General features: G+C 41.2%; 1 protein-coding gene across 4 annotated transcripts in view; it reads left to right on the top strand.

Moving 5' to 3' along the window:
- The window catches only part of STOX1 (storkhead box 1), a 40,202-nt gene that overhangs the window by 15,841 nt on the left and 9,716 nt on the right, over positions 1 to 14,645 (top strand). The window contains exon 1 of one of the 4 annotated variants that reach the window (XM_016127340.2): positions 10,320 to 12,967. The exons of the other annotated variants lie outside the window; for them this stretch is intronic. The gene's annotated coding sequence lies outside the window, so the exon portion shown is untranslated. Of the gene's footprint in view, positions 1 to 10,319; positions 12,968 to 14,645 lie in introns of those variants that run through there. 4 annotated transcript variants of the gene reach the window in all.

Here is a 14,645-nt window from a genome sequence, read left to right as displayed (position 1 = left end):
CTTTAGCTGTTGATAAAGAACCATACTAAGCCAACTCTGACCTGGGTGCCAGGCAGGACAGTGAGGGGTGCTGGGCCTTCTTGCCCCATGGGCATGGACCAAGGGGCCTTTCCTGCACTGGAAAACATGTCATGTTTCTTCTTTTATCTCTGTCAGGGCAGAGGCAAGGCATCTACCTCTAGTCCCTCCTAATTGACCATATCCGAAAGGTGCTAATTCTGGCTAGACCTCAGCCAGGTCAGGCCAAACCCAGCTTCACTGGCTGCCTTCCACCTAATCCCAAGGGGTCTGCAAGGCCTTTCACCCAGCCTTTGTTTGGGCTATTTAGGGGCCTCTGATGCCACTCATCAGGGCTGATATTTAAGAAGGGGGCAGAGGGATTTCAGAGCCTAGTGCTCAATAAATATCAGTAAATGGCCAAGGGATCCAACTCTGGGGCTAGACTGCCTGGCTTCAAATCCTGTTAAGGCTACTGACTAAGGCAGTGGCAATTTAACTCTTCATGTCTCTGCTTCTCTTTAAAACTTAGATAATAAAACTACATTGAATTGTTGGTTAAATGGAATGATACAGGTAAAGCACTTAGGAGAGTGCTCAGCAACAGTGAACTCTCAACAAACTCTTAGCAATTCATTATTTTTGTGGCCCTCGCAGGGTGCCAGGCCAGGCACAGAACCCCAGTCTGACATCTCAGACTGCCTTGGAGGCCCTACTCTTTCACTCTAGAGTGTGTACTATGGCCGTCTTGATTCCAGGTGCCCAAATCACCATGGTGTTGGAAACAGCTTTCATCTTTATGAGGACTGTACTAGTATAGCCCAGGCTACACAGACATTTGTGGCCTATGAGCCCATGAGACCTGGATTCCAGTCCTAACCCCTCCCCTGACTGGCACGTATCTAATAACCATGTTGAAAACTCCTAAATTGTACCTTAATCTAGAAACCGCTTTCCTTCTCATGCTCTCTTGGCTGCCTTTTCTAAGGCAAACATCATAGCAAGAATTTGGCACAGGGACTTGCTTTGTTTCCCACACCTAGGCTCCAATAAGATATCAGGCCTCCAATTTAATGGTAAGAAGCCAACAGTTTTCTCCTCATTGTCAGGACCTCAGGGTGAAGAGGCAACCGCTTCACCCACAGGTGGCAAAAAGCAAGGGCGTCCCATTACCACTTTCCTTTGTAGCTTACCCGGACCAAGACAACCCTCCCCAGCACTTGGGACAAGCACCTAACATCCAAATCAATTTCTGCCATAGATTCTGATGCAATAGCACCGAAAACAATATAAAGCCATTTTTAAACTCCTCCTTTTTCCCACTGTAGTTTTGCACGAACTCATAGCTAAAGTCAGCATTTATAGGCTAGAAATCACAGCTTCAGGGAGTAGTTGTTTTCTCCCTAGTGGGAAGTGCAAAAGTGAGGCAAAATGCGGGCTGTAGCGTGGCATTTTGGAACACCCGACCACCATTTGACTTCTGTGGGAAGGCTCCAGGACTCTTTCTGCTTGCTCACAGAGGTTTCACTCTACCTTCCTCAGCATCTCCTTCTACCCCATGCCCTCTTTAGTACCCAACAGAGCGATCAACATTTGAAATCTGTCATCCACTCCCCTATTCCCATCTGTGTACGGGGACTGGTGTAGTGTCTCCTGAAACAGGAAGACCAGCTGGGATAGAAAGAAAGCTAAGGATCAGAGCAGAGAGAGAAGCGACTCTAAGATAGTAGTAACCCAGACACTGCACTTGTGGCATTCAGCAGTTTAGCTTTGTGATCCTCATAGACTTGCTCTGGCTGTGGGAGCTCAATTAACTCCTCTCGCTGGAGGAGAGAGCAACATAAGCTTCTCTTGCCTCACATAAGCCGACCTTTAAGAATTTCTGGGCCCAACTGCAGGAGAGAATAAAATCCCAAAGTACCTACCATTCAGGCTGCATTTTCCAAGTTTACCTTCTGATACCTGGCTGACAAACTTCCCAATACTTTTAACAGATTTGCTGCTGGTTCCCTGGATATTTAAATTCTGCTAACCAGCCCTTGGACTCTCATCTGTCTCCCCCTAGTAAAGGATGTGACAAAAAGGATCCCATCATCCTTGCTGCCATACTCTTGGGCTTTTAACATTCATCTTTATTAATTTTACTCAAAATGCTCATGAGATGTTCTAGATCAGAGACAGATTAGTTATTATTTACACAATAATAAAAAAATTATGTAAATAATTATAACTGCATCAGCATTCCTTGCCCAGTGATTACTCTGGGGTGATGTGTCGAAAGCTGATGGAAAAATCTCCATCATGGGTGGTCAGACACTCTGTAGGTGAGGGACGGAGAAAAATGAATTTTCTTTGCTTATACACAAGAGAAAGAATCAATTGCTTCCTTCTGTCTTAGAAGGAGGGAATACTACCTTTGTTGCTTGGAGATAGGATGGAAAGGATCCTGGGTTCTGCCTCTAACATTTTAGAATATAAACACATCTCTGCAGGTGCCAGAGCAACCCTGGTGGTTCCAGATTTTCTGAGCTAGAGCTGTCTGTCTCTAAGGCCTTGGAGCCTCATTTTACCCTGAATGTTAACACACCTTCAGCTGGGTAAATCTATCTAGAGTTCTCTCACTGTTCTTAACCTAAAAATAAAAGGCCAAAGTGAGAGGCAACAGCATTTATTTGAGATTTAAAAAAGAATAGCCATTCAGGAACCATTAATTTAGTCAGAAGCTTAATATTGTTCCAGTTAGGAGACAAAGGCAAAAGGTATATATGAGAAAGGGAAGGGGAACAATTACATCAATAGAAAGAAGGCATTTCTGTTGGTGCATATAAACTAAATCGGTAACACTAAATTTAAATATTTTTAATTTTCAGCCTGCTGTTGTTAGTTGGGTATTCATAATGCCTGATTTCCTGTTATTTTTGCAAACAGTTCTTTGGGACATAAGGTTGCTTTAGACCTAGTGTAAAGCTTATTTTACCCTGTTTTAACATTCCAAAGGTTTGAGGCGTAAGATGTGCAAGGCAGTTCCTCTGGACTGGCAGCTTTAATTCCATTTTAAAGTGGCCCCTTTTAATTTTACACTGTATAGCTATAAATTAATTTAGTTGAGGCTCTCTAGACATCAGCAACATTTAGCAGAAAGCCCCATCCCTTCATATAAAAGATGCTGCTTCTCTTGCTAACCGTGTGCTCCCATTGGATCATGTTGGAAGCAGGACAGATGCATGACTCTCATGACCTAGCCATCTATGTTGCTCCAGGCAATTCCACAAGAATTGGTCTTGCTCTCCTACATCTGAGTTGAGGGAGGCACCATGCATTGGGCTGCCAGGCAGTGGGAAGGGGAGGAGGTGGCTTGGGCAAGAGGGTTGATAAAGTGAGCAGGAGGTGAGAAAACCTCGAGCATGTTAGTAGCCAGAGTACTTTCTGTGCAGGACTTGGGAAAAGGGCTATTTCATGAGAAAATGGAGAATGTCAGTCTTAGACTCCTAAAAAAGGAAAAAGATGGGGCTAGAGAAGCAATAAACCAGGAAGTAAGTATACTTAAAAAATATGTTGGATTCCCTTCTCTGGGATGAGACCCAAGAGAACGAGGAAGAGAATATGTGTTTTGAGCGGGGATGGGGAGATGCAAATGACCTCTGCAGATGGACCCTAGTGGTTTCTGCCTGGACACACATTTAATGTGCCCAAACCCACACCCTTCCTACCAGAATGTAATCTGAGAAAACATCTGGCTGCTTTGGGTCCAAGGTAATGGATAGCTTAGTGTGAAGTTGAGGTTGGCTCCTAGAAGCTGTGATCAGATGACACTTGTAGAGAGATCAGAGCCATTGATATTAAGCAAGCCCTACAGCATCTCTTAAGATTTGTTGGGGTTGTGAACTTTACATTTCATTCCTAAGGCAATGACCTTGTGAAAATATGTTAAAGTCTTGCTGAGGTACAGTCACATCTGCCCAGATGTAATATGAAGCCTTCTGTGCTGAAGAAAAGGGAATTCACAATCTTAAAATCGAAAGGTTTATGTCATTAAAGTTTCTAACAGTCTAGAAGTACTTCTCAATAAAACTACATTTATGTGAATTGTATCCCCTGGAGTGGCTTTTATCTTTTAAAGTTAATATTTCAGGAGGCCAGTGAGTCTATAATCAACTCAAAAGCAGCTGGAGCATAGCAGACAGTCTGGGAGAAGTGAAAAGGACCATTGATGCAGAAACTCAATGATGCTTTCCAGACCGGGGCAAGAGCAGTTCAGGAGTCAGAGAGAGGGTGGTTGACTGAACTAAGCAGCCCTGCTGAGGGGGCACCTGTGGGCATGGATTCTGGGGGAAGATCCTGTGCATTATTCTGGGTCATTGACCCCCATCTCCTGTAGTATGTATGTGTGTATGTGTATAGTCTGGGGTCAAAGGGGTAAAAGGTTGCATTAAGTGTGTTGATCTCATGATGTAATAAAGTTGAACCCTCTCCCAGCTTCTGTCACCAGAAAACCCAGTCCTCATTGGAGCAGGAGGCTTCTGTTGGGCTCAGTCCACTACCGTAGGGACCCAGCCACAGAGCCCTGGATCCTGGGTGGTTTACAGGCTCTTTCAGGACCAAAGGCCACTTTCTTCAACAAATAGCAGGGATCCCCCACCCCTGAAATATAAGTGGAGTTATTCATTATTTGCCTCTTTAAATTCCGAGTTAATCTTACATTGATGTTAACAGTGATATTGACTTTTGGCTCCATTTCACAAGACTTTCTTTCAGGAGGGATTGAAAGGCATCCCGTTCTCAGGGCTGTAACTGTAGATACATTCTGAGAGTGAGCTGTACAGCTGTGACAGTTCTTATCTTCCCCTTTGTGATTTCTATACGCAATAAGGAAATCTTTCCTCATCAAGAGGAGAGTGCCTGTTGTAAACTTTTTGGTGTAGATTTCCCCAAACAGTTAAAAATTAGCAATACTAGTGCAAGCTTCTGCACCTCATTCTTTTCATGGCATGTCCCAGACTTGATATGATATGGGTAAAGTAGCAGGAGCGCTGACATCTTTTCTGTACCTATCAGTGTGACATTCTAGCTTCACAGCAGTTGTAGTACTAAAATAAAAGCACTGGCTGGTATACATTTCAGAAGCTTTAATTGAGCCCTGAGCAAGACAAACATTTTGCTAATAGCAGAAAATATGAGGAGGAAATTAATGTTAGATGTTTTTGACTAAATATTTTGGTTAAGGATGTGTTTTGTTGTGTCACAAACAAATGAGGGGTGGGTTTGTTTCATAAGAGTTTTGGAGATAGTAAGCCCAGGGCCAGCACAGTGGCTCAGCAAGGCTTTTGGACACTTGGGCTCTTTCTGCTTTGCCTTCTTTAATGGGTAGGTTTTTGACATGATGTTTGTCACTTCATGGTCACAAGATGGCTGCATTCTCTTTAAGATCCAGGCTGGAAAAAAGAATCAAGAATGAAAGGGAAAAAGATACAGGAAGGTTCTTTTTTCTGGAGAGGCTCCTTCTCCTGGCAGTGGCAGCCGGCTGCCTTTATCTCATTGACCACAGTGGTGTCAATGTCCACTAGTTTGAAGTGAGGCTGGCAAATGAGTAACATACTTTCCTGCCTCCAGGAAAAAGGTGATTGGGAAGGTGTGTTGAATGTGCTAGCCAACAATATCTGCTACAAAGGGTCACAATAAAATATTACCAAATACAACAAAGCAAGGCTAGCTAGTATTAGGCTCTACCAACATCAGTTGTGTTTTCCCAAGTTTCTGCCAGGTGTTCTCCAGGTCATGGTCAGGACTAGTGGCTGGTCAGTTGAGCTATAGGAGTTGGGAAAAGAAAAGTTAGAATTGGCTAAGAAATCCATCCATGTGCAGAACCATACCCTACAAGAAAAACTCGAAGTACTAATAATGACAGGGAACAAGGGATGATCAAGTTTAATATCTCAAATTTGGGAAGAGAAGTTAAAGAGTGTTAATGTTGGTAGAAAATTGATGTGCATTAAATCTTATTCCAGGTACTTTTGTGTATTTTCCCACAATAATCTTTGAGCCAAAGACCGTTAATCATATTGAATAGTTATGGTAACTAACGAATACTTGAAGAGGGCACACAGTAAGTGTGAGTGGATGATTTGAGCCCAGGTCTGCTGACCAATTCCAGGACTTCACTTACTATCCCATGCTGCCTTAGGCACCTCAAGGTCCCACAGGGACAACTCTGACTCTTCTTCCTTATGGTCTTGCCCAAACATCCACAGACTTCTGAGAGTGGCATTTGGGAGGGGTACCCAAGCATGCTGAATTCCAGTCCTACCAGTTATAGCCCTCATGTGGGGTTATGATTATTTCCAGGCACTGCTCTTCCACCAGAATCAGAGCCCCTTGAGGGCAGAGACTATGTCCTGTTCACTGTCGTATCCCCAGTAACTGGCATATAGTAGGTACTCAGTAAATATTTGGTGGCTGAGGAACAATTGAAGGATTGTGCTATTATACCACCAGTGTTTTATGAGTGCCTAATGCTGCACCGTAATAGCCACTCAAATGTTTCTTAATTGGTCCATGTAGGAAGGAGAATGTATCTCCATCTGATGGGATCAGAGAACAATTCATGGGGGAGCCAGTCAGCATTTGAGCCGGTCTCCATGACAGGATTTTGAAACACTGAGGTGTGGGGAAGAGTGCTTTCAGTGGAGGAAATAGAGACCAGATTGTCAAGTTGAGAAAGTACATACTATTCAAGGAGAAGCCAGTTTTGAATAGAGGAAAATCACAGCTGAAGGGTAATAATAGGTATTGGAGAAAAGGGATTGTTGCCAAATAGGATTGGGAAATATTGGGTTAAATAAACTAGGTTGTCCGTTTGTCCATTATCGTTCTCAGAGCCTTTAATAATGCCACGGTGACTCCGATCAGCATTTCTCAAACATTCGGCCTTGGGTCCCTTTTCTTGCAGAACATTTCATGGGAATCAGTTTTCCACAGAACACATTTTGAGAAATGCTGAGCTAGCTCAGCCCCACATTTATAGACAAGGAAACCGAGGCCCAGAGAAGTGGCTTACTCAGAGCCACATAGCAGATCCTGGATTAGAATCTCTATCAGGTCTCTTGACATCCAGTATAATATGTGAAGACTATGTGTATATAAAGGACAGGTTATTCATCCCAGGGAACTTTTATTTATATATTATTCAAACAACCTTGGCGCTAAAATTTCCCTCCGGTTTTGTATATTGGTATCTTCATCACCATGACTCTGAGCAGTGATGAGTGCTGCCGGTCACTGTCATGGTCTGTGCAGCTTCCAGAATCTTGGGAGGAAGGTTCATCTTAAATCAGTCCCAGGTTGTCTGGAGGGCAAAGAAAGGATGTTCTCCTGCACAGCCCTTTTAAGACAGATACAGGGACTATAGCAGTTTACAATTTGTGCTTCTCTCTTGAGCTATTCCTTGTCCCCAACCCTTATACTTGGTGTGTTAGGCAGAATGGCCCGCCAAAATACGTCCACATCTGAATCCCTGGAACTTGTGAATATTACCTTACATGGCAAAAAAACCTTTGCAGATATAATCAAATTACAGACTCTAGAGATTATAATGTATTATCTGGGTAGGCCCAATATAATCACATGAGCCCTTAAAAGCAGAGAACTTTCTCTGGCTGAAAGCAGGGCCAAGCAATGGAAGGGCTAATCTGACTGTAAAGATGATATGATGCTGTCTTTGAAGACGAAATGCAGGTAGCTTTAAGTTGCTCAGAAGAGACTCCCCTCTGACAGTCATTAAGGGAACAGAGACCTCAGTCCTCAGTCCTATGACCACAGGGAATTGATTTCTGCCCCAAATCCAAGTGAACATGGAAGCAGAGTCTTCCCCAGAGTCTCCAATTAGAGCCTAGGCCATGAGACCCAGAGCCAAAGAACCAGTGTAGCCCACTGGACTTCTGGTCTATAGACTATGAGATAATAAATTTGTGTTGTTCTGAAGCTACTAAGTTTATTGTGATTTATTTTTACAGCCTTAGAAAACCAGCACAGTTGGGTAAAATCATTAACATATTCAAAGTGGAAACCTAAAGGGCTTGGGGGCTGAGTGTGAATGAGTTTTAGTGTTTTTTAAAAACCAGCTGGTTTGGGTCATTTACATCTCTCTGTCCAGTCAGGAGGTCCTCCTGTATCTCTACCCAAATTGAGGATGGTGGTCATGGGTGAAGGCTGCTAGAGGCTCAAAGGGCTCCCAGAAGTAGGGCCACCCTTTGTCTGTTTTTATCACATTTATGTACTGTCCTGACAACCAAATCATGGGGTCCCTATGGGGGCCCAAGGCCCCTGCAACTCAACCAATAATAGTTATTAGTGGATATATCACTTGAAAAGAAAGTGGCTGCTAATTTACTAATCCTGACAAGTCGAAGTGCGAAGTGCGGTTATTAAAGAAAATAGCACTGAGGACCCCTGCTGTTGAACAGTCAAGCTTTCTGAGGGAAGCCTTTAGCTTTTCAGCAGAGGGCATTTCCAGAAGGGGAGCCATTTGTCTAGGAGTCCAAAATCAACACCATTGTACTTGAGAAAGAATTTCAGCTTCCATTGTAGATAAACTGACTACCCTTTTTCTGAGTCTTGGTACACTTTTGTTTCTAAATGTAGAGGAAAGTGTTTGTACTCTTTTATTTTACTAAAATAAAAGGGAGACATGGAGAGGGGCTTGATTTTGCTGGCCTGAAACCTTTCTTCTTTTTGTTCCCATTTCGTTTGATTTTCTGAACCTATTTAAAGTTGTAACACAATAGATCTAATTATTTAAAGCCATGGAAATTTTTGCACAGCATCTTATCTCTGATGAGATGCATTGTTACAAAATACTTTCATTTTTAAAAGGTCAGGATTAATTTTAAAGAAATTTGGAAATTCTGTATTGGGATTAAAGTACAGTTTAAAATCATGGAAGCTTCTTAGATTACTTAAAACATCTTTTTTTTTTTTTTAATTAAACTTGAGTGTATCTGCAGACTGTTTTATTCATGCTCTATTGTCATCTCTAATGCACTAGAAGATATCTTTCCCACAGTGTGATTCAATACAGGCATCCAAAAGGAGGGTCTCAGATTTCATGTATCCTGGTAATTAGTGGAGTTTGAGCGGCTCAGTTTAACCGGCTCAGTTTAACCGTTTGAAGGTCAATAATGCATGAATTTCTGGCAGACTGCCTAGCACAGAGTTCATAAACACACTTGTATAGGGACTAAACATTTTTGTGCTAAAAAAAGTTTTGTGTTTTGAATATGAAATAATGTTTAAGATTAGTTTTGCCTAGAATTTAGTTTTATGGCAAATTCATGTCTTAGTAGCATACAAAAAAGTTCTGGTATGAATGCTTTACAAATTTCCAAAGGACTCTTCCTTTCGTTTTGCATATTTGTAAGCACAGTCTCTTATGAACCTTAAAATAAAATGCAAGTATTCCAGATTAAAATGTTAGAATTTAGATTGCATGAGGAGACCATCTTGGGATTTGTTTAGATGCCTTAAATGTGTTAAATGTAAATATTGCATCATAGTTTACTTTTTCCCCTAAAGAGAAAGTTTTTATATCAAACTTTAATTTTTACCCTAAAATTTAACTAGATGGTTCAAATATCAAAATAAACACATTCAATTTTTATAAAGACGCCCTACTTCAAGGATTTTCTCAATGGACAAAGCAAACAGGATTGGGGCAAGGCAGACTGTAACTTGATTTTGGTTCTGCCTTTCTCACTTGGAGAGCTGAGGTCCTATGTCTCCTTTGCATCTGGCTGTTTCCTCTAAAATGGTCATGATACCAAATCTCACCTTAAACTAATTGATAATGACATTCAAGATGTGGAGTGAAGATGTTGTCTAACCCCAATATTGTTGCCACTGCATCTGACCTTTACTCCAGGTACTAGGACTGATCATTGTCACATTTCTATTGGCTTATGCTTTACATACCCACCAACCCTGGGGAAAATAACCTTGCCGGACAAGCCACTATATTGATACCAGTGCTCCCCATTATGAGAATGAATAGTTTAGGCTTGCTTTACTATTACTAAAGTTTCCAAATGATGCTCTGTAACTGGCAGATAGGAGTCCAGCATTCCTAGTTGAAGATTTCTCCAGTATCACAGTTTGGGGAGGGTTTTTCTGATCTTCTCTAGCCTTCTCTGGGTCTGGTGAAAGACAGTCTTGCTGTGTCCATATTTGTCATGAATACACCTCCTGCTGTTTTACACTGGGGCATGAGTGTCCAAACTGTGTGAACTAGCCAGGAAATGACTCTTTCACACTTTTTTTTTTTTTTTTTTTTTTTTTTTGCTCTTAGGCTAGGAAACAGCTAGGATAGGGTATTCTGCCTTCCACCTGAGGCATATGGAGGCCTTTGTGTCCTGACATAAAGAAACCCCTCCCCTTTCCTCAGAATTTCCATGAAGTCTTTGATTGTACTGGATTATTGTTGAGCTATTGTCACCAACTTCAGGAGCAAGCAAGTTGTACTTTTCCAGGATTCTGCTTCTGTTGGCCAGGGGCTTTTAGGCTACTGTCATTAGGCACCAGGGGGTCTCTAGGAATTGATTGCCTAGGGTTGCATGAATTTGTTTCTGTCATACAGGAGGCTGATTCTAGTCACAGATTGAGATCCCAAAGCTATAAGGAGCCTGTCCTGGACTTTATTGGATGTCATCAGTTGTAATAGTTAAGAGGTCCATATTTTCATTTTCTAATTGGGCATCTTTGTGCTACATTCATTTAATTTGCCTTGCACTATTTTCCCCCCAGAGAGTAGACTTTTATTATAACTTGGAAATTTAAAAAATTTTATATACCAACTAAATCTTTTGAAAGTACAGCAAGGTATGGATAAATGAACAAAAATGCCCTTTACAGAAAAGATGGCATCAAATGTAGTAGGCACAAATATATGTGATTCTGTTTTGTTGCTATTTTTGTGAAACCAGTCTTTCAGCCTAAACACTTCTCCCATTTCTGCAACACCCAAGAGTACAAGACTGTAAACAGAGAGAGCATTGTTGTTACTGTTTACCCTGACTCGCAGTCTACCCTAGCCTTCTGATCCTTGCTCCTTCTAAAGGGTCAGAGGTCTACAGCAGGCCTGGACTTAAGGATGCTCTTCAGTTATCCATAGTAGTTGAGGATAAAGCCAAAGGGCTGGCCTTCTCTTATTGTGAAAGCTGTAAGTGGGATCTTCTACACAGAAAGTTAATTTTTGTATTTTAGTCATTCCAATAGCATAAGAAATGCAAAATTAATGGAAACAAACTGTGGTGGTAGCCTGAAAATGTTTCCTGTATCTGTCACAGATGTTCTCATGTCAGAGTTTACTCTGCTTTTCTGTACAAAAAACTCTCGATGATTTATGCACCTAAAGACGTATCTTAGCAACGGTTGTGAAGGAAATGTACTTAGAAACTTCTAGGCTTTGTCTAGAAGGGAGATTCAGAGTAGAGGTTAAAATGCGACATAGCAAGGTCTCTAAAATATAGCTGATAGATAATTGTACTAATGTTAAGGAGAAAAAAAGATAATTTGTCTTTCTAATTGTTGTAGTAGATTTGTTTACTGTTTTAAAACACACATCTCCTTGTGATCACTTTATAAGATACATAAATGTTGAGTCCCTGTGTTGTACACCTGAAACTAGTATAATATTATATGTCAGCTATAATTAAAAATGAATTTAAAATAATTAAAAAATGAACAACACATTCCCCGTGTATTTAAATTCCATGGTAAGGATTATAAATACAGTTTCTAAGAGTGTCTGGATTTGGCAAGCAGTGTTAGGATTCTTTTAAAGTTGTTTGGGATTTTAAAAATGTAAGAAAAATGTTCTGTTTCTTATACATTTCTGCTTGTCAATAAAAGTAGTGCTTTCTGAAAAATTTACTTTTTAACTTTTAACTTGAAATAATTATAAATATACAGGAGGTTGCCAAGAAAGGTACAGGAATATCCCATGCACTCCTCTCCCTAGCCCATGAAAAATCTATTTTGACTATTAGTTTCCCTATGAAAAGAGGAAATGAGCTTTAGGATTGAACTGTAAAATGGGCTGCTTCAGATCTAGCCCAAAGGCATAGTGGAGACTCCAATCCTGGACTCCAGTAATAGCTTCCTTGTTTCATTTGCACAGAATTGGGCGATGCACTATATTTCTATCCACTCAGCTCTACTCTTATTGTATTCCCCTCTCTCTCCATCTCAAGTTCAAAGCGACTAGGCTTAGGGTGGGGGTGAAGTGAGGCTTAAATGTGTATCCTGTGGTTGAGCAAGAAGGCCTTAGGTTTTGCTCTCTACTCCAGTACTCCAGCCCTTTCTAGAACAGGCGACCTTTCCCCCCATCTTATTTGAATTAAGGACTTCTAGTCCACATGAAGTGAAGGCAGGTAGTCAATTTAAAATCACATATAAGAAAAAAGTGTTCTATGAGATGAAGATATATGAAAGTTTATTTTTCATATATTTTAAATAAGAACATGGAGTTATGTTAAAGAAGCATACAGATATTCAAATTGTACTTTAATTCTATGTTTTGTCTGGTTGAGGAGGGAGATAAAAAGAGAAGTAAATCTCAGATGCCGAAGAAAAAAAATACAAAGAGGGAATGAAGGAGAGAGTTTATTGCCCTTAGCTCAGAGGTAGAGTTTCTGGGAGGATTTTGAGTTTTAGCTCAGTTTTCATCCCACTTGGCCAGTTTCAGAGCACCATCTCTCATCATTGTCTTGTGAAGTGATAATTGATTAGACATTCATCCTCGTTTCTCAGAATGAAGTAAGTGTCCTAGTGTCACCCAATGGGATAGCCACAAGCACACCAAGAGGAGATCCTTTCCTAAGCGCCAAAGCGGAAATTCAGCTCTGTATTGTGACCTCCCAAGTCAAAAGTGCCTCAGCCTGACAGAGAAACTTAAGTAAACAAGGAAACAGACCAGTGTGAGGTAACTGCTTACCAGTTTCCTTATGGAAGTCCTTTATCTTCATGCAGATACAATAAGTACTATGGGCCATTTACCAGCTTTGGCTACACCCTTTCCTTCATTGCCAATCCTCACCGCCTGCCTTCCATTTCAGCAACCTGTGCAATGTGCAGGATTCTTCACTGTCACTGGGAAAGTTAACTGCAGGATTCGTACAGCCAAATTTTCTCAGTTCTTTGTCTTCCTTATGGCTACACTTGACTCCCCCTGCAGCCCCCAAGGCTTTGTTTGTTGAATGGTTAGCCACTTGAACATTGCTATCATTAACATCCTCACCCTACCGCTGCAAAGATTTGAGTACGAACTCAGATCTGCAGCATGGACATCACCTGGGAGGTTGTTAGAAATGCAGAATCACAGGCTTGGTCTGAGACCTGAATCAGAATCTGCACATTAGCACAATACCCTGATGATTCTCATATGAACATTAATGTTTTAGAAGCACTGCTGGCCTCTCTGGCTCTCATCCTTTTTTTTGCCACTTCACCTGCTAGGAACCACACTTAAATCTCCTCGAGACTCAGGTTCCTTTATAATCTTCAGATAGGTTTTTAAAATTTCCTAATATGCTCCAAGAATAGCTCCTCAGATCCCCTTGCACACTTCATCTCTATTCTCATTCTTTTTAATCCTCCCATTCCTATTTATTCTCTTTTTCTAACTTTACAGAGATCAGATGATCTTCCTGTGCTAATATTTTTTTCCTTCTATGCCTCAATATATTTTCTGTCTTATGCCACCCTCAGTTTTTTTCTCAAGTCTTAAATGAGGTATTTTCTTCCTCATTTCTAAGACAGTTCTTCTGCCTGTACCTTTTATGCATTTTACCTTTCCCCTTCTTTGGGATCCTGCTGTCTTACTGGTCTTCTCTCTCCCAGTATCGTTTCTATCATTGCCACTAAGTCCTTCCTTTTGACATCCAAATGTACAGAGATCTTTTAAGAAAATCACCACATATTCACATTCACTTGATTCTGTAAAGTGTGGTTTACAGTTGGAGCTGTTTTCCTCCCTTCATCCCGAACATTTGGCAATAGAGACATTTTTGGTTGCTGCACCTGTGGAGGATGCCGCTGGCATTAGTGGGCAGAGACCAAGGATGCTACTATAAACTTCCTACAATACAGAAGACAGATCTGCACAACAAATAATCATCTGGCTAGGGCGGCCAACCATCCCTTTTTGCCTTCGACTTCCTCAGGTATAACACTGAAAATCCTGTATCCCAGGAAACCCCTCAGTTCTGGGCGCATTGTGGTGGTTGGTCACCCTATATCTGGCCCAAAATGTTAAAAGTGCTGAAGCTGAGAAACCCTGCCCCAGAAGGAAGATCCATTAACTTTTTACTCACCAGCTCCCTTCCCTTGATCCTGATTTGTGTTCTTTTTTATGGAAACAGTTCTCTTGAAACTCCCTATTGGTTATTTTTCAATCAAGAAATCCAATGGCCCTTTCTCTTCCTCTTTAACCATTTTGATCTCTTTCAAGCATTTGACGCTGTTGATTTGCTATTCACTTTGAAGTGTTTTCTCATATTCTTGGTTCTCTCCCTCCTCCCCTCATTACTATGCTTTATCTCTTTCATGGTTTCCTATTTCTACTCTCTTAAACGTAGATGGTCCCTTAGTTAAGTGTTCCT

The sequence above is a fragment of the Rousettus aegyptiacus genome, unplaced genomic scaffold (genome assembly GCF_014176215.1).
Source record: "Rousettus aegyptiacus isolate mRouAeg1 unplaced genomic scaffold, mRouAeg1.p scaffold_m13_p_6, whole genome shotgun sequence".
NCBI classification, from domain to species: domain Eukaryota; kingdom Metazoa; phylum Chordata; class Mammalia; order Chiroptera; family Pteropodidae; genus Rousettus; species Rousettus aegyptiacus.
The sequence above is the reverse complement of the archived record's forward strand: the minus strand, read 5'-3'. Positions and strand labels throughout refer to the sequence as shown.